Source organism: Cajanus cajan, chromosome 9, assembly GCF_000230855.2.
Source record: "Cajanus cajan strain Asha chromosome 9, NIPB_CcT2T_4, whole genome shotgun sequence".
NCBI lineage: Eukaryota > Viridiplantae > Streptophyta > Magnoliopsida > Fabales > Fabaceae > Cajanus > Cajanus cajan.
The window spans coordinates 28,104,661-28,121,045 of record NC_138525.1 but is presented as its reverse complement, the minus strand read 5'-3'; the positions used below and the strand labels follow the sequence as shown (position 1 = coordinate 28,121,045).

General features: G+C 29.9%; 1 protein-coding gene across 7 annotated transcripts in view; it reads right to left on the bottom strand.

The window, feature by feature from the left end:
• Positions 1–15,965, bottom strand: part of LOC114915130 (uncharacterized) — a 59,950-nt gene extending 43,985 nt beyond the window's left edge. For 2 of the 7 annotated variants that reach the window (XM_083063602.1, XM_083063603.1), the window contains exon 1: positions 14,994–15,959. The gene's annotated coding sequence lies outside the window, so the exon portion shown is untranslated. Of the gene's footprint in view, positions 1–7,806; positions 8,080–14,993 lie in introns of those variants that run through there. The other 5 variants (XR_003803025.2, XM_083063605.1, XM_083063604.1 and 2 more) reach the window with 5 other exon arrangements.
• Positions 15,966–16,385: the final 420 nt, after the last annotated feature.

The window sequence follows — 16,385 nt, the reverse complement described above, 5'->3', positions numbered from 1 at the left end:
TTTATTTATTTTTATTAAAAAAATATTCATATTAAATATATTTTATACTTATAAATTTTAATAAATTCATATCTTATTTTAAATTTCAATTTTTCTATCTTATTTAAAATTATTTTTATTTTTATTTTGTAAAAAAATACATAAAAAATTACATGTTAAACGATATATTAATACAAATTAAAAATATAAATAATATGTACATATATAATATGCTTGCAATTAATATCACAAAATAATATATATAATATTTACATAAATATTATATTATTAAATATATAATTTAAAATTAATAATATACTATAAAAGTTATTTAAGTTGTATATATTGCAAACAAATATATTAGAACAAGTAGTCATTGTTATATTTAATAAGACTCCTTGCTTTTCCATTAAGAGATTCAATTTTCATTATTATTTTTTGTGGTTTATGGTCCCTTAAAAAAAATTAAAAGAAAAAAAAGAAAAAAAAATGGTTGAACCGATTTGACCCACCGGTTCACCGGTTGAACCGGAAAATTGACCGGTTCAATCTGGTTTGAAACGGGTCGACTGCATAACCGATCCAACTTAAGATTCGAACCGGCTGGACCACCAGTTCCCGGTCCGACCGGCCGGTTCGGTCCGGTTTTTAAATCATTGGTTTAACTAATGATTTTGGTATTCTGGTAATCATACTACTAGAGGGTTCATCTTTATCTTCTATGCGAGTTAATTGTTTTGACATAGTTTCTATTTTGGCATAATAATTGTGCTTCTACTTTTGTAAGTGATTTAATCAAACATATCTTCATTACGAAGATACGGATTAGTAGATATTGAATCTGAAGATCCAGTTTCGTCGGGTTGTGAACCATCTTGAAGTGCTTGAATTAATTTTAATCTTTCTTCGAATTCTTCTTGAGACGTAGCAGATGCTAGTTTTGCCATAATCATTCTTTTATCAGCTAAGAATTAAACTTCTTGATCAGATAATTTTTTGTCATTGGTAGAAGTCTTGATTGTTGTCAAAGAATTGTTTCTTGCCCATTCATTAATTCTTTTCTTCCTTAATAATTTAATGTCAAACTTTTTCCACCATTTTACTTTAACATTTCTTGTGAGAATCCGAGAAATTTCTTCATTTGATCGTCTATATAAGTAATCCCAAGTTGTAATCCAGGTGATGTTTTGTGAAGCTACAAAGGATATTAGTCTGTAACTTTGTTGAAAGGTGGTTTTTTATTTAAAATAATCATAATATTCAGATACTTCGGGAGGAAATATCTCTCTTATGGGTCCCCAAATTTGGAACCATTGGAGAAACCATTTTGGGAATTTTAATGAGATTCCCCTGAGAAACCAGAAGAACCAGGAATGGGTTTTAGGTTGGAGGTAAAGCATATTGGTCCATGCTAACATGTAACCATAACAGGTATAATTTTGAGGTTGGAATTCTCTGGAAAAGGATTTTCCTTGGTATAAAGGTTGATTCCAATCAGATGGTGTAAGGATCTTTTGGATTTTGACTTTTGAGAATTGAATAGAGCCTAGCTCATCTTTGGTGTGGGTTAACTCTATTGAATCGGTGTCTACCAAAATAAATTCATAAAATAATCTTTTATGGTAGTAAGGGGGGTAATGATGTTGGTCAGTAAATAGCTTTGTGGCCAAGGTTAATGGGCTCAAATCTTTCAACTCAGGTTCGACTATAATGATGTCAAGATCATGATCTTTTTGGATATAATCTTCGTGGTAAGAGTAAGATCCAGTGGGTGTACCTATTGGAGGGGTAATTTTTTATATATGTTTTGAAGGTGATGGAATGTTTTGTGGCTCAGGACTTGATCCTAAGGCTATGAGAGGGTTAAATTTGTTGAGCAAAAGAGATTTAATGGCTTCTAGATATGAGGGATTGAGAGATAATTTTTTATTGGGTGATATAGGAATTTCTGTCTTGAGAGAACTAGGTAACTTTCTTGTGGTTGTCGATGATGCCGATAATTGTCTTGATGTACTGGTTTGACCAGTTTTGATAATAGTTTTGTCTGGATTAGATCTCACAGGAGATCCATATTGATCTTTTGAGCTTTTAACGCTTTTTCTCATTTTCCTGTAAAAATTCTCTTGTAAGATAATCTGGTAATGTGTTTTTCTCTCCTTTGATATGCTCTATTTCAAAATTGAAACATGATAATAAAGCTTGCCATCTTGCAAAAATATGTTTTGAAACTAAATTTTTAACATCTTTTTGTAAAACAGAAGGGATTGCTTTACAATCGGTTCTAATTAAAAATATTTTTGAAAATAAATCATCTTGAAATTTTTGAAGACATAAGACCATTAATAAAATTTCTTTTTTAACAGTGGAATACTTTTGTTGGCCTGGATGCCAAATACCTTAATGATACCTGACAATTTGTTCTTTTGATGATGATAAAAAATTTTGTTTAAGTATCCCCCCATATCCTAAGTCTGACGCATCGGTTTCGACAATAAGATAAGCTTCTGAGTCAGGAATTCCTAAACAGGGTAGTTTTTTGTTGTTTTACTTTTTTGACTATTTCTGTTATGTCATTATTCCAAGGGTTTGGATTTTTTCTAAGACGAGTGTATAGTGGGGCACAAATAACTCTAATATTTGGTATAAAGTCTGCTACATAATTAACACATCCTAAAAATCTTTGAAGTTAAGTTTTATCTTTTAATTCATTTGGAAATTTATCGGCAAACTCTATTTACCGTTGAATTGGAGTAATAGTTCCTTGATAAATTTCATATCCTAAAAATCTAATTTTAGTTTGAAATATTTTAATTTTCTTAGTCGAGACTACTAATCCGTTTTCTTTTACTAGATTAATAAATGTATGCAGATGATCTATATGTTGGTTTACAGAATTTGAAAATATTAATACATCATCATGATATACTAATGCAAATTTCATATGAGGATAAAAATATCATTCATAATATTTTGATACTTAGAAGGAGCATTTTTTAATCCAAACGGCATAACATTCCATTCATAATGACCAAAGGGAACATTAAAAGCAGTTTTATATTTATCTTCCTCTTTCACCCCAATTTGATAATATCCTGATTTCATATCAAATTTAGAAAATATGGATGCATGGTTTAATCTTTTAATAAGATCTTGTTTATTAGGCAAAGGATATCTAATTCATTTTAATACTCTGTTTAATGGTTTATAATTTATGACTAATCTAGGTGCTCCTCTTTCTTGTTCAGCAGCATTTATAACATAAAAGGCTGAACAACTTCAGGGAGATTAAGAATTTCTTATTAATCCTTTTTCTAAATATTCTTGAATTTCTTTTTTACAATATTCTAAATATTGAATATTCATCTGTATTGGTCTTGCTTTAGTATTTATAATTTTTTTCATCAAAGTTATCTATATATATAAGGTAATGAAACTTCATATTTTTTACGATGCCAAAAAGCTGTTGGATTTAATTCACAAATTTCTTTTTCAATTTTGTTATAAATAGTTTTTATAGTTTCTTGAAGGTTTTTATTTTGTAATTGTTCTTCAATTCTTTTATATTGGATTTCTTTAGAAAGAAAATTAATATTTTTCTTTTTATTAGTAATAATACTAGTAGAATTTTCTTTTAAAATATTTAATTCTCTTGATCTTGGCGGATATATAAATTCAAAACATAAAGTATTATTTAAAATTTGTGTTTCTAATCCTTTTTCTGTTATTGTAAAAGGATATAATAATGATAAAAAAATGGTGTTCCTAGTATGCAAGGAATATTCATATTTTTTACTAGAACAAATGATGTTTCATATCATATTTTATTTTTACAAATTTTTGCTGATGAAAGTTTGTAATTAATTTTCATGAGGGTTGTTAGCACTTAGTACCTTTTCTGAGGTTTTTTCATAATATTTTGATGGAATAATTCCTTCTTGTAAACAGTTAATATCAGCTCCAGAAACAATTAAAGCAATAAGATTATATTCATCATTTTTAACCAGTAATTTGATAGTGCAATGCCATTTATGAATAGTAATGAGATTTAAGTCATTATTATCTATTGGTGGAGTATTAGATATAGAGGTTTGATTATTACTGATTGATTGTTGGGTTCTAAGTTTTTCAATTCCTTCTAATTCTAATAACCTATATTCTATTGAAATATTATTTTGTTTTAAATTTGTAATTTCATTCTTCAAGTTTTTTACTTCTTCTTGTAACTCTTTAATGGTTATAGGTGAAGGTTTCCTAAATCTAGCATATATTTCTTTTAAATTTATTTCTTTATTTTCTTCTTGCTCTTTTTCATCTTTTTTTAATAATTCTTCTAATTTTTCTATAAATTCTGTTCTTATAGGACCATTTTCTAATTGTGATATAAGATCAATAAGAGTATGGGTTTGTTCAGAGGTTAGCATATTAATAGTTTTGCAATCTGTACAGTTACAGAGTCCTGGACCTAAACAGTATTCATCTTCTTGACTAGAATTAGAGTCTTCTTCTTCTAGTTGATAAATAATTTCGGTATTACTTTCTTCATCAGAGGTAGAATCACTTTCTTCTGATTCAGAATTAATCATTATAGTTGTAAGGGTTTTCTTTAACGATTCATCTATTTCTAGTTCGTTAATTTTATTTTGTATTTTACATTTGTTGGCAAAGTGACCAATACGTCCACATTTCCAACAAGTAATATTTTTCTTTTGAGAGGTTTTTCTATTGGGTTTTGAAACAGTATTGGGATTTTCTGAATGAGTTTTATTTGTTCTATAAGGTTTTTTATAGGGCCTTTTATATTTTTTATAAGTTTGTTTCTTATAGGGTTTTTAGTCATAGGTCTGTCTTTTTTGAGTTTTTCTACGGATTGTACTAGGTGCACTAATAGGTTCTACTCCATATTGTTCACAGAAATTTCCTATTTCTTTTCTATTGGTAGCTACTTCTTTTCTAAGCTTATTTTGGAGTTTAAAATCATTACAAACTTGTATTCCGACTTTAATAATAATGCTATGAATTTGTCTGTATGTAAGACTATGATATGGTATAGGATTTCCAAAATGATTTTCAAGTTTCATTTTTACTTTTTCAGAAAATAATTTAGGTAACCCTGCAAGGAACCTTTCCTTCCAGAATCCCTGAAATCCATCTTCTCTTAAAGTAATTTTTGACATAAAAACATCCTTATACCATCTATAATCAGACATTGTTGGACAGTAAAGATTAGCTAGCTGACTGGTTGCTCTTTCTTTAAAGGTATTGGGGTCTCCTACAAAATGCTGAATTATTGTTTAGATAAGAGTTGCAACTGCATCCTCTTCTCTAGTTTCTTGTTTAACTACATTTAATATGGCTTCTCTGTCAGCGGGACTCCAGAAATTATCCCCTCATCCTTTAAGCTAACCAGTAAAACCTTGTATTAAAGTCATAGTTGTGACTTTATCAAAATTTCCACGTCTCTTATAGGCACTGGCTGCCATAGACATTTGAAAAATAAAATCTAATATATTTTGTTCACTCATTCCATCTATGTTTCATTCACAGATGTCACTTCCTGAATAACTATTTTGAACTAATTCTCCCCTTTCTTCATAAAGAACGTCAGCAGGAGAAGGTCTTGGATAATAGGTTTTAGTTTTGGGATAAGTAGTCTTTATTTTATTAAGAGAAAGATCATCTACTATGTTAATAGATGGTTTTCCTAATGTTAATTTGGATAATAATTCTTTAATTTCTTCTATTTTTGTATCACTTTCGTTTCCTAAATTTACTGTATCTAATTTAGTATTAAGTTGATATATTGGTTTAACTAATGGTTTTGGTATGCTGGTAATCATACTACTAGAAGGTACATCTTTGTCTTTTATGCAAGTTAATTGTTTTGACATAGTTTCTAACATAATATTGGAAAAGTTTAATTGAGAATGTAATTTTTTAATATCTCTTTTATTAATATCATGTTCTTTTTCATTAATAGTTTTGAAAGGACAGGCTTCTATTTCTATATCTTCTACGGCTATCTTAACCATTGAAGTAGGAGGATATTCAGAAATATGAATCTTATTGTCTATTGTTTTCCAAGTTTTTGTAGTTCTTGTTAATGGGTTAATGGTTTTAACAATATTATTTTCTCTGCTATATTTTTCAAACCAGTCAAAGAAATAAATATTAATTTCATTTTCTTCCATAAACGAATAATAAAGAGTTCTAAAATTAATAACTTCTTCTGTTGTAAAAGTAGAAAAATATCATTCTCTTAGAGGTTTATTGTAATTAGCATTAAAATCTTCATTAATCCATTTTTTATCAATATTAAAAGTTTCTAGTCTAGTAAGAGTATTGAGTATTTGTGATCGAGTAGGATCAAAATCTTCTTCTAGTTCTATATTAGAATTATTTTCATAAATAGGTCTAGCTATTTTTGAATTAATATCTAATTTTGTTAAGTCTATGTTAATAGTAGATCCTTCTACGGAATGTCTATAATTAGATCCCTTATAAATCATTTGAGGTAAAGGATTTCTCTAAGAATTTGATCTATTCATTCTTAATCTAATGTCTGTTCCATCTTGGATTATTTCTCTAATTTGAGTATTGTATATCTTTGGCTCTTCTATAATATTCTCTAAAAACCAATCTTCTAGAACTTTTGAAATAACTTCAGCGTCACTAAGACGCCTTGGTATTTGTATTGAGGATTTTCTAAGATTTGTTTCAACTAAAACAGTTTCATTTTTAGGTGAAGATCTAAGAGTTTTATAGTTATAATCTATTTTAGTAACTTTGTAATAAATTATAAAAATGAGTTGAATAGGACCAGAATCTTCATCCAGGATTTCATCAGGGATTTTAACATTAACTTCAAAGCATTACTGGCTTTTGTATTTCTAATATTCATCGAAAAATTTGGATAACAGTTAAAGAATGCAGGGCCATCATGCAGATTACTTTCTAATATGGCTATAATAGAATCTTGAAATTGTTTCATACGAATATCACGTAATAATAATAATATGGGACTGTTTATACCTAATCTATAATTAGGTATAGCAGCTACTTGAATTAATCCTAAATGCATATAATTATATCCTTTTTTAATATGCTCATCTAATATATTTTGTTGTAATAAATTAATAATTTTATTGGTTTTAGTGCCAGGGTAACAAAATTCTGAGATACGAATTTCATCTTGGTTTGTTGACCAAATATTGTGTTGTTTATAAACTTCACATTTTTTTAACTATAGGTATTGACCAATCATGAAGAGAATTTTCTATCTCTGCTATTTGGAATTCGGTTTGGAATGATCTTGAGAATTACTTGGAGTATCTTCTAAAGTATTAGGAGTTCTCATAATTATTTGTTTATTTTTGTTTTTGGTTCCTAGACTGCTAATTGTTTAAAAACTTCTTGACAATTTTGAGGGTTCTTTGACAGTGGTAAAGCTGTGGCCTCTATCCATGGCTTACCAACGGATTTACTACCTCTCACTAAGGCTTTACTACCGGGAACACCAACAAGAGTGTATAACCTTGGCCTCTACTTCCCCCGAAAGAAGACTCAAAATATCAATAATTTTGAAAAATAACAGGATTTGAACACAAATTCAAAGATAAATCAAATAATTAGGAGACTTAAAAAGAGTTAATAGTGACTGAATGAATATAAAATTTTATATGTATGTGAGGAAAGGGATGCTCGCACAAGTAAATCCAAACATGTCCATTCCTATAATACAAAATCATATAAAATATTCAAACGAAACACCCCAGGAAAGGTGGCAGAGCCTCCTAGTTAGGGATTTATAAAGTTAAAGAAACAGAAATCTTAGAATTATCATATTAAATGGAGCAGAAGACAATAAGAGACATATGATAGTTCTTAGAAATTCACAATAAGTTATAATTTTTAACATAATATAGAATATGATGAACAACCAGAACTCATTTATGTGTGAATTTGAGATTATATTAGATTTTTAAAGAAAATTAAAGAATCATCTTTAAACAATTTTCTGGATCTTCTGGGAACTTTGAGGTCTTATCAACAGCCCACACCAAGGGTCTTAGAACTGCCTCAGCTTACTCTCCAGACAAATTCCTTCAAAAAAATTTCTTATTCTTTCAAACAGATATCAAGGGCACACCTGATTTCTCAGGCTTACAAATCCCAGGTTTTCACAAAAGAGTTCAGGGTTCTAAATCATATTCGCATATGTTAAATAAAATAACTAAGGCATTCTAAGAACTACCAATGATGGTTTAGCCAGCCATCTTCTAAGAAATACTTACAAATTTTTATTTATGAAAGGAGGAGAGGTACAAACACAAAGAACACACTTGAAGAACACTCTTAACACACTCTAGATATCTCTGGTGCTTTTTTCTTCGTCTCACACTCTATAAGTGAAGTAAGAGGGTTCTTTTATAGAAAACTTAGATGCTAAAGGACAAAACGAAAACTAAGACCTATTTGCCCCTTCAGTCAAGTGAGGTAATTGCTACCACACATTTACTCTTTCTCAGGGCGACAGACTCTGACAAAAAAGATAAAATTACAACACACCTTATCTTTCTAGGAACTAAAGTAGATTCTTTTTAGATAAGGGTTTTGTTGAGACAGCTGTCTTTACTGTTGATGTTGTCCTTTTGTCAAGATCTTAGTCTTCTACTTGGAGACTAATATTTCTTCATCTTCACCGGCGTCTTGCATATCTGAAGATCCGGCCATGGACTGGGTGTCTGTAGGCGTTTGTTGGCCATAACATCCACTTTCTGTGTAAATCTCTTTGTACCTTCTTTCTCTTGAGAAGAACTGTACAAGTTTATTATTGTTTTCCATTGGGAACGGAATGAAAATCTTTCCATTTTCAACTGGAAGATATAACTTTGTGTCATGTGACTCTTTTATGAGGTTATATTCAGCTTCATCTTCACTTGAGAAAAACCATTGATAACCCATTACTTGAGCTCTGTATAGACTGTATTGATAATGAGTGTTCCCTTGGACATCCCAAAGGTCATACCCATCATTGTATAATACCCCTGGGTAATCTTTATGATTTTCAGTGAGCAACTTCATAACGTGAGTTGAATACTGATTTGCTGCAAAATTGCTGGGGCATGTGACTATTTTTATGGTAACATGGCACATAAAAATAGCTTGTATTGAGTTAATGGCTTCATTTATGGAAGGTCCAAAGCCATCAAATCTTTCTGTAGGATGGATCAGAACTGAGTCTAAACATCCATATTCCAGTAGAGTTTTTGTGTTTATAGCCATGTCTTCAAACATGACTGGTTTAAAATTTTCTAAATCAAGCTTTGCTTTTCTGAATAAAAACTTGATTTTACAAGGGCATTTGCCATTTGTTATTTCTTTGCAAATTGGGGATTCTTCCAAACATGCAAATTTTTTTATTAAAATAGCTTTTTACAGCTATATAAATTCCAGAAACTGAATGAGGTTCTTTGTGGACCTTCATCAGAAACTTTTGTAATACCAAAAAAATTTTCAGATTCATTTCCTGAGTGGAAACAGGATTTTTCCTTACAACTTCTTTAAAAGAATTAGACTGAGATTTTCGCAAATTTGTTTGAATGACACTTATTTCAGGCTCTGGGTTCAAAGCCTTTTTTATTTTTGTCAAATCAATTGTATCAAGTTCCAAGGCTTTTTCTGCTTCTTCTCGAGAATAGAAGCCTTTGTATCTTGGATTTTGAATAGCTTCCTTGGCAGTGCACAAGTCAGTAAAATTTGTATAAACACCCTTATAGGGGCCAGATAACAAGACAAAAAATGTATAACCTTTTCCCGAAGGTGAGGCTTTTGTTAGGAGTGGAACTCCTTGATTGTCTGTTATACAAAATTTGTATAAGGCACAAATGATACCTCTCTTTATTGAAAAGATTAACTGCTCATTTGTTTCTGTACATCAGGGGATATTCCAGATGTTGTCAACTATACAGTTGAACTTTTCATTTGTGTTTTCTCTGCCAGGGTAGAGAAATTCATTTGTTAAGATGGGAAGCTCTTGGTTCCCAAATTTCATTTTTTGTCGAACTCCAGGATATGAAACCTTAGAAGGCTTCATTGTCTACCATTCTTGCAAAACGAGAAAGAATGTCAGCAGCAATGTTTTTATTACCTTTTATGTGTTCAAAGTTTATTTTAATCCCATTGTGATAGACATATTCTTGGAATAAAAGCCATCTTTTATGGGGTTTCTTATCAGAGTTAATTTGTGAATTACCATAAGCAACAATTGCTTCGCAATCTGTTCTGACAGTAATTTCTTTTTTGTTTATTAAAAATAGTTCAAAAGTTTTCAAACTATTCATAACAGCATTTACTTCATAATCGATTGAAGTAGAATAAACTTGTGGTCTAGTATGATACTTTCCTGAAGCGTATCTACAGATTTGTTCTTCAGTAATATTATCAAACTTGTTTTTATTTTTCTTGAGAATACCACCCCATCCTAATTCACAACCATCACACTCTATTACAAGATAGTCAGAATCTAATGGCAAAGATAGAGAAGGGAGAGATTTCACAATTTATTTTATTTTTTTAACCAATTTTATGGCTTCAGAATTAAACTTTCTCTGACCTGTCAAACTAGTTTTATTATACAAGGGTGCAGTATATTTACCCAAGTCTTTTATGAAATTTCTTGCATAATTTAGAAGACCTAAAAAGGCTCGAAGCGTTTTTACATCTTCCATTTTTTCTGGAAAACCAAGGATTTTTTGTGAAATATGGGGCTGGAGTTTTATTTTTTCATTCCCAATTTCAGTTCCTAAAAAGGATATATGAGTATTGCATATTTCCATTTTTGATTTTGAAACAATTAGACCATATTTTTCAAACAGGTGTAAAACTTGTTTCAAATGAAGGAAATGTTCTTCTTTTGTTTTTGAAAATACAAGCACATCATCAATGTATGTACAAGTAAAATCTTTATAATCTCCAAAAATGTTATCCATTTTTCTTTGGAATATTTGAGGCGCGTTTTTCAAACCAAAGGGCATAACTTTCCATTCGAAAAGTCCTTCAGAGCAAGAAAAAGCAGTCCAATTTATTGAATCAGGGTGCATCTTTACCTGATGAAATCCTGATTTTAAATCAAATTTAGAAAACCATTTTGCTTTCTAAATTCTATTTATTAAAACATCTTTTGATGGTATAGTATAACCGTCTATATGGGTATTATCATTAAGACGTTTATAATTATAAACCATCCTTGTTTTACCCCTTTTCTGTTCGGAGTGTTTGTTCACAATAAAAGCTGGGCTTCTATGTGGGCTTGTACTTGGTTCAATAACCTTAAGATCAAGCAGGGCTTTTATATGAATTCTGCATTCTTCTTGTTCAAAATTCCCATAAGGAATTTCTTTTGTTTTTATTATAAGATCATGATTTATAATATCTAATTTACAAATGACAGGATCTTTTTCCCAATATCTGGTAGGATCTTCTCCTATTATACTGGATTTATTTAATCTGTCAATAATTTGTTGAATATTATCAAAAGTTATAACCTTGTTAATCTTAATGCAGTTATAACAGTCAATATCGGTTTGTGTTAGAGCCAATTCATAAGAATTCTCGACATCTTCAATTATGTCAAGTATTTCCGAGTTTTTGTAGTTTTCTACTTGTGTTTCGGCTTCTTTTATTTTACAACTACCAGTTATCTCGCACGGACATTCGGTAGTTTTTTCATTTATTGATGGGGTATCACCACGCTTAGCTCGCAACTCTGATGAAATTTCGTCTAAAATGGGTGACATTTGAGCTTGATTAGAAATAATCAAGTAATCTTTTGTTATGGTTATAGACCTATTTTCAGCAATAATAAAATCAAGGCCTAAAATCATTTTTTCACCAGCAGGTTTCAGGTTGATTACATCTGCTCGTGTCATAAAAAGTTTTGTTCCAAAGATGTCACAATTTGTGGAAAGTTGAATTGAAAAATTCTTGGTTTCTTTATTATTGATGATAACATCTCCAGACATTGTTCTAGTCTTGGTAGTCTTTTCGCTTGAGAAAATATTTTGTTTAGGAACAATGCTTTCGCATATACATGTAAAAGAAGCTCCTATATCAACAAGGGCTTGTATTACAAGTTCAATTTTATTATGTTTTTCAATTTTGGGAAAATTGACTTTTATCAAAATATGAAGACTGGTATTAGGCTTTTATTGCAAATGATTGGAATGCAATCTTTGTTTTGTAAAGCCATTAAGCAACTTGGTTGGCCTTCTTCGTAATGGGAATTTTTGTTTTGATTTTCAAAATTTTCATAAAGAAAGTCAACCGTTTTTTCAATCTGATTTAGTCTAGTTTCTAAAACAGATAGGCGATTATTAACCAATTTGTTGTCAAAATTATTTATTTCCTTATTATCATTTTTCGAAAATTTTGTTTTATAAGAGACTTCTAAACAGGTTTTGCAAAAATTTTTGTAACAAAGGGGGCAATGTGCTCTCAAAGTTTTGTGGAAAAATCTTTTGCAATGATAACACTCAATGTGTTCTGGACCTGCAAAAAATTGTATCTCATGATTACAAATATTTTGTTCTTCATTGATGTTCATCAGGCTATATCCTAGATCATCAAGAATTTCACCATATTTGTTATATTTTTCATTTATAGAAGGATATAAATGATCATATTCATTTTTTGTAAAATCATTTATAATTTTGTAATCTTTATTGGTTTCTTCTTCATCTGAAGTATAATCAGACCAGCTAACTACTGAATATATTTCAGAGTCTGTAGAAACTATTTCGTCTATAGGAATGAGGTTCATCCTACAACTTTTTATTAATTCAGCATCTCTAGTAAAGAGATTAGCTTTGTTAGGACAGTCACGGGAATAATGACCAATTTGATGACAAGCAAAACATTCTAATTGCTTAGTATATGTTTTGTTGTTTTTTATCTTTCTAACATGTCTGTCTTTATTCAAAGTAGGTTTTCTAGCACTAGATGCTCTAATGGAGTACCTACGAGTTTGTTGTTTCTTCCTAGAGTTATTCGTTCTAGGGGTAGGGGAATACCTTTGTTGAGGTTTCTTTCTTCTGACCTCTTTGTGGTATTGTTGGGGTGTGTATATCTGTTTCTTTCTTCTGACCTCTTTAAACCAATCATGTTTGAAGACATGGCTATAAACACAAAAACTCTACTGGAATATGGATGTTTAGACTCAGTTCTGATCCATCCTACAGAAAGATTTAATGGCTTTGGACCTTCCATAAATGAAGCCATTAACTCAATACAAGCTATTTTTATGTGCCATGTTACCATAAAAATAGTCACATGCCCCAGCAATTTTGCAGCAAATCAGTATTCAACTCACGTTATGAAGTTGCTCACTGAAAATCATAAAGATTACCCAGGGGTATTATACAATGATGGGTATGACCTTTGGGATGTCCAAGGGAACACTCATTATCAATACAGTCTATACAGAGCTCAAGTAATGGGTTATCAATGGTTTTTCTCAAGTGAAGATGAAGCTGAATATAACCTCATAAAAGAGTCACATGACACAAAGTTATATCTTCCAGTTGAAAATGGAAAGATTTTTATTCCGTTCCCAACAGAAAACAATAATAAACTTGTACAGTTCTTCTCAAGAGAAAGAAGGTACAAAGAGATTTACACAGAAAGTGGATGTTATGGCCAACAAACGCCTACAGACACCCAGTCCATGGCCGGATCTTCAGATATGCAAGACGCCGGTAAAGATGAAGAAATATTAGTCCCCAAGTAGAAGACTAAGATCTTGACAAAAGGACAAAATCAACAGTAAAGACAGCTGTCTTGACAAAACCCTTATCTAAAAAGAATCTACTTTAGTTCCTAGAAAGATAAGGTGTGTTGTAATTTTATCTTTTTTGTCAGAGTCTGTCGCCCTGAGAAAGAGTAAATGTGTGGTAGCAATTACCTCACTTGACTGAAGGGGCAAATAGGTCTTAGTTTTAGTTTTGTCCTTTAGCATCTAAGTTTTCTATAAAAGAACCCTCTTACTTCACTTATAGAGTGTGAGACGAAGAAAAAAGCACCAGAGATATCTAGAGTGTGTTAAGAGTGTTCTTCAAGTGTGTTCTTTGTGTTTGTACTTCTCCTCCTTTCATAAATAAAAATTTGTAAGTATTTCTTAGAAGATGGCTGGCTAAACCATCATTGGTAGTTCTTAGAATGCCTTAGTTATTTTATTTAACATATGCGAATATGATTTAGAACCCTAAACCCTAAAAAAAAAAGCAGTTTCATATTGATGAATATTAATTGAATAACGAGGATATGGATCTTCATGATAAGTAATACGAATATATCCTTATTCTAATAATATCATTATCATTTTAAATGCAATATAAATTGATTCAAGTAAAGGTGGCAGAGCCTCCTAGTTATGATCAATTTATATCAAAGATATACTCACACAAAAGATAAACATAAGATATAGTGTCTATTTTAAAACAAAAATAAGCGTATGTTTATTAGTTAAGAAGCCTAATATACATTTAAAAGGAAAAATAAAAAAGTCTTTTATTTAATTTTCAGTTGAGTCGAATTATGAACTGAGTTTTGCTTCTATTTTATCTTGAAATTCAGTTTAAAATATATAAAGAGAAAGTTACTTTTGCAAACTCGATCAGTATGCAAAAAAAAAGGTATTCAAACTCTAATAATCCTATATAAATCTAACAATACAAGTATAGCAAGCAGAAGATAAATACTTGAAAAGTTATTTTAAGAAACTAGTAAGCACATAACTTTTGGTACTTGAAAAATTACTTATATAATTTATTTTATTTTATCGACTACTAAGAAGAGGCTAACACTTTAGACGGTTTGTTCATCTGGGAAATCCATAACAGTTGAAATTGGATTCAATCATGAAATTGGCATATATATATCGATCATTGTAAGGAGAAATTTCTTAAGTGAAAAATGAGTCAATATATAGATTGATATAAGCTAAAAACAAAGCAACAAACCTCCGTACTTCGAACTGCATGAGCATGTTGTGATTTTCCAAACCGCAAGGAATAAACTGAATGTGATGAAAGGAGAAGATGCTAATGAAAGAAATATGATCACATGTGTTGATAAGGTAAGTAAAGTGAATTGAAGGATATGGATGGTGTATTATTAGTCTTGAGAAAAAGCGAGAGAATGATGAGACTGATGCATCAGAAGTTACAAAATAAGTGGGGTAGTAGGTTTATATAATGGGTAACAGAAGTGGTCGTCGCTTTAACTTTTTTGGGGTGAAAAGATAACTTCACTTTAAATTTCATATGAACGATTCATTTCTACCAACCACAATTCTTATCTTATCTTCATATGGCATTATTAATTGGTGATGAAAATAATTTGTTATGAAACGTATTATCAGAGTTATGCATATAAAAGAAAATATATTTATATTATTCATTGACCGACCAAAATACAAGAGAGCAGGAGAATACATAGAGAGATATATAAAGAGAAAGAGATAAAAAGAAGAATTTACTTATTCTAAAAATAAATTTATTTATATTTATTTCATTTAATATTTCATATTCATTTTCAAATAGTATTAAAACAATTTGCATAAGAAAGAAGAAAAAAAACTTTCGCACAGTGAATGACTTGATCATTCAATTGAATGAAAATAAATAATTTCAATAAAAAAAATCTTATGATCGTTCAAACACATTAAAAACAATTGAAACCTTTATACATATTAAATGATTTCAATTGCTTACAAATATGAGGATACATACACATATGGAAACATTCATATTAAAAGAATTTCACCCACGTTAATAAAAGGAAGATCTTTAATGGACAAATATATTATTCATATATAACTTTGCATTGAAATCGTATGTAAGTAAATTTTATGATTACATATTATGAAATTCATCATTATCCTCGTATGAAATTTGCATTAATATATTTTAATGATGTATTAATATTTTCAAATTCTGTAAACCAACATATAGATCATTTGCATATATTTATTAATCTAGTAAAAGAAAACGGATTAGTAGTCTCAGCTAAGAAAATTAAAATATTTCAAACTAAAATTAGATTTTTAGGATATGAAATTTATCAAGGAACTATTACTCCAATTCAACGGTCAATAGAGTTTGCCGATAAATTTCCAAATGAATTAAAAGATAAAACTCAACTTCAAAGATTTTTAGGATGTGTTAATTATGTAACAGACTTTATACCAAATATTAGAATTATTTGTGCCCCACTATACACCCGTCTTAGAAAAAATCCAAACCCTTGGAATAATGGCATGATAGAAATAGTCAAAAAAGCAAAACAAATAGTCAAAAAACTACCTTGTTTAGGAATTCCTGACTCAGAAGCTTATCTTATTGTCAAAATCG